We start from the raw sequence: 4,979 nt of genomic DNA, 5'->3' as shown, positions 1-4,979 counted from the left end.
TGTTGTTTGCTTATTTTGATGAATCTATGGCTAGTAAAATAGTTTATAATCCATAGAGAAGTTGGAATACAGTAGGTATAACACCCATATAAATAAAGAATTAGTTCATTACAGTACCTTGAAGTGGTCTTTTGTTTTCTTTCGCTAATGGAGCTCGCAAGATTTTCTACTTTAAGTTTTGTGTTGTGAAGTTTTCAAGTTTTGGGTAAAGATTTGATGGATTATGGAACAAGAAGTGGCAAGATCCTAAGCTTGGGGATGCCCATGGCACCCCCAAGATAATCTAAGGACACCTAAAAGCCAAAGCTTGGGGATGCCCCGGAAGGCATCCCCTTTTTCGTCTACTTCTATCGGTAACTTTACTTGGAGCTATATTTTTATTCACCACATGATATGTGTTTTGCTTGGAGCGTATTTTATGATTTGAGTCTTTGCTTATTAGTTTACCACAATCATCCTTGCTGTACACACCTTTTGAGAGAGCCATACATGATTTGGAATTTGATAGAATACTCTATGTGCTTCACTTATCTTTTGAGCTTTATAGTTTTGCTCTAGTGCTTCACTTATATCTTTTAGAGCACGGTGGTGGATTTGTTTTATAGAAACTATTGTTCTCTCATGCTTCACTTAGATTATTTTGAGAGTCTTAATAGCATGGTAATTTGCTTAAAATCCTAATATACTTGGTATGCAAAGATTAATAATAGAACTTTTGTATGAATGTGTTGAATACTAAGAAAAGTTTGATGCTTGATGATTGTTTTGAGATATGGAGGTAATAATATCAAAGTCATGCTAGTTGAGTAGTTGTGAAATTGAGAAATACTTGTGTTGAGGTTTGCAAGTCCCGAAGCATGCACATATGGTAAACGTTATGCAACAAATTTGAAACATGAGGTGTTATTTGATTGTCTTCCTTATGAGTGGCGGTCGGGGATGAGCGATGGTATTTTCCTAACAATCTATCCCCCTAGGAGCATGCGCATAGTGCCGAGGTTTTTGATGACTTGTAGATTTTTTCAATAAGTATGTGAGTTCTTTATGACTAATGTTGAGTCCATGGATTATACGCACTCTCACCCTTCCATCCTTGCTAGCCTCTTCGGTATCGTCCATTGCCCTTTCTCACATTGAGAGTCGGTGCAAACTTCGCCAGTGCATCCAAACCCCGTGATATGATACGCTCTTTCACACATAAACCTCCTTATATCTTCCTCAAAACAGCCACCATACCTACCTATTATGGCATTTCCATAGCCATTCCGAGATATATTGCCATGCAACATTCCATCATTCCGTTCATCATGACACATTCATCATTGTCATATTGCTTAGCATGATCATGTAGTTGACATAGTATTTGTGGCAAAGCCACCGTTCATAATTCTTTCATACATGTCACTCTCGGATCATTGCATATCCCGGTACACCGCCGGAGGCATTCATATAGAGTCATCTTTGTTCCAGTATCGAGTTGTAATCATTGAGTTGTAAATAAATAGAAGTGTGATGATCATCATTATTAGAGCATTGTCCCAAGTGCGGAATATAAAAAAAGGCCATAAAAAAGAGAAGGCCCCAAAAAAAGGAAAGAAAGGCCATAAAAAAAGGAAAGGCCCAAAAAAATGAATGAGAGAAAAAAGAGGGAAGGGACAATGTTAGTATCCTTTTACCACACTTGTGCTTCAAAGTAGCACCATGATCTTCGTAGTAGAGAGTCTCTCATGTTATCACTTTCATATACTAGTGGGAATTTTTTTATTATAGAACTTGGCTTGTATATTCCAACAATGGGCCTCCTCAAGTGCCCTAGGTCTTCATGAGCAAGCAAGTTGGATGCACACCCACTAGTTTCTTTTGTTGAGCTTTCATACATTTATAGCTCTAGTGCATCCGTTGCATGGCAATCCCTACTCCTTGCATTAACATCAATCGGTGGGCATCTCCATAGCCCATTGATTAGCCTCGTTGATGTGAGACTTTCTCCTTTATTGTCTTCTCCACATAACCCCCTTCATTATATTCTATTCCACCCATAGTGCTATGTTCATGGCTCGCGCTCATGTATTGCGTGAAAGTTTATTGGTTTGAGATTAATAAAGTATGAAACAATTGCTTGGCTTGTCATCGGGGTTGTGCATGATGAGAGCATTCTTGTGTGACGAAAATGAAACATGACTAAACTATATGATTTTGTAGGGATGAACTTTCTTTGGCCATGTTATTTTGAGAAGACATAATTGCTTAGTTAGTATGCTTGAAGTATTATCATTTTCATGTCAATATGAACTTTTGTCTTGAATCTTTCTAATCTGAATATTCATACCACAATTAAGAAGAATTACATTAAAATTATGCCAAGTAGCACTCCGCATCAAAAATTCTGTTTTTATCATTTACCTACTCGAGGACGAGCAGGAATTAAGCTTGGGGATGCTTGATACGTCTCCAACGTATCTATAATTTTTGATTGCTCCATGCTATATTATCTACTTTTTTGACATTATTGGGCTTTAGTATCCACTTTTATATTATTTTTGGGACTAACCTATTAACCGGAGGCCCAACCCAGAATTGTTTTTTTGCCTGTTTTAGGGTTTCGAAGAAAAGGAGTATCAAACGGAGTCCAAACGGAATGAAACCTTCGGAAACGTAATTTTCTCATCATATAAGATCCAGGAGACTTGGACCCTCCGTCAAGAAAGCCACGAGGTGCTCACGAGGGTGGAGGGCACGCCCCCTGCCTCGTGGGCCCCTCGAAGCTCCACCGACGTACTTCTTCCTCCCATATATATCCACATATCCCCAAATGATCAAAAGGGGAGCCAAAAACCTAATTCCACCGCCGCAACTTTCTGTATCCACGAGATCCCATCTTGGGGCCTATTCCGGAGCTTCACCGAAGGGGACATCGATCACGGAGGACTTCTACATCATCATCCAAGCCCCTCCGGTGAAGTGTGAGTAGTTTACTTCAGACCTACGGGTCCATAGCTAGTAGCTAGATGGCTTCTTCTCTCTTTTTGGATCTCAATACAATGTTCCCCTCTCTTGTGGAGATCTATTCGATGTAATCTTATTTTTGCGGTGTGTTTGTTGAGACCGATGAATTGTGGGTTTATGATCTAGTATATCTATGAATAATATTTGAATCTTCTCTGAATTCTTTTATGTATGATTGGTTATCTTTGCAAGTCTCTTCGAATTATCAGTTTGGTTTGGCCTACTAGATTGGTTGTTCTTGCCATGGGAGAAGTGCTTAGCTTTGGGTTCAATCTTGCGGTGTCCTTTCCCAGTGATAGAAGGGGCAGCATGGCACGTATTGTATTGTTGCCATCGAGGATAACAAGATGGGTTTTTTATCATATTGCATGAAACTATCCCTCTACATCATGTCATCTTGCTTAAGGCGTCACTCTGTTTTTAACTTAATACTCTAGATGCATGATGGATAGCGGTCGATGAGTGGAGTAATAGTAGTAGATGCAGAATCGTTTCGGTCTACTTGTCTCGGACGTGATGCCTATATACATGATCATACCTAGATATTCTCATAACTATGCTCAATTCTGTCAATTGCTCAACAGTAATTTGTTCACCCACCGTAGAATACTTATGCTCTTGAGAGAAGCCACTAGTGAAACCTATGACCCCCGGGTCTCTTTGTCATCATATCAATCTCCATTACTTTATTATTGCTTGCTTTTAATTTGCTTTTACTTTTTACTTTGCATCTCTATATAAAAAATACCAACAATATTATTTATCATCTCTATCAGATCTCACTTTCATAAGTGACCGTGAAGGGATTGACAACCCCTAAGCGCGTTGGTTGCATTGAGCTATTGTTTTTGTGTAGGTACGAGGGACTCGAGCGTAGCCTCCTACTGGATCAATACCTTGGTTCTCAAAAACTGAGGGAAATACTTACGCTACTTACGCTACTTTGCTGCATCATCCCTTCCTCTTCGGGGAAATCCAACGCTGTGCTCAAGAGGTAGCACAGTACATATTACTACAGACTGTTTTGTTTTTGACAGATTCTATTTTCAATGCATAGTTTGCTTGTTTTATAGTTTCCATGGCTTATATTGCTCAATATAAATTGTGGAAATGATATGATACACTAGGCATTGTGTGAGAACATTTATTAATCTTGTCTTTGACAGTACCAAAAGTGAAATGGTTTGCTCTTTATCATACTAACCTATCTCACAAAGTTCTGTTAAGTTTTGTGTGATTGAAGTTTTCAATTTTTGGATGAGATGTCGATATGAGGAGAATAAGGAGTGAAAAGATCCTAAGCTTGGAGATGACCAAGGCACCCCATGGTAATATTCATGGAAGATCCAAGCAACTAAGTTTGGGGATGCCCCGGAAGGCATCCCCTCTTTCGTCTCCGACATTATCGGTAACCTCACTTGGAGCTATGTTTTCATTTGTCACATGATATGTGTTTTGCTTGGAGCATCATTTTATTTTGTTAGAATTTTATTTCTGTTATTTAGAATAATCTTTTGCACCTTTCATTTTAATAAAAGTGGCAATGATAGCCTTTGCCATGCTTATTTTGCAAGTCTACATGTTGCTGTTTCAAAACAGAAAGTTTATCGTTGTTGCAAAAATTCTCTAGAATAGTCAGAATGTGATAAAATGCTAAAACTTTTTGCAAAATGAGATCTAATAAATTTTCTACAGTTCAGTAATTTTTCATAACTTTTGGAGTTAGGGAAGTATTGATACTGTTGCATTCTTTACAGACTGTACTGTTTTGGCAGAGTGCTGTTATGTTTGCATTGTTTGCATATGTTTGCTTGTTTAATGATTCTATATGAGGATAGGAGTATTAAATATGCAGAGGCATTTAGTATGCAATGTTGAATAATAATTTAAGTGATTTTCTACAATAGATAATGATAAGGTTTTTGCATTGGTTTATACTAACTTATCTCACGAGTTCTTGTTGATTTTTGTCT

Source organism: Triticum dicoccoides, chromosome 4A, assembly GCF_002162155.2.
Source record: "Triticum dicoccoides isolate Atlit2015 ecotype Zavitan chromosome 4A, WEW_v2.0, whole genome shotgun sequence".
NCBI lineage: Eukaryota > Viridiplantae > Streptophyta > Magnoliopsida > Poales > Poaceae > Triticum > Triticum dicoccoides.
Note: the sequence above shows the minus strand (reverse complement) of the source record.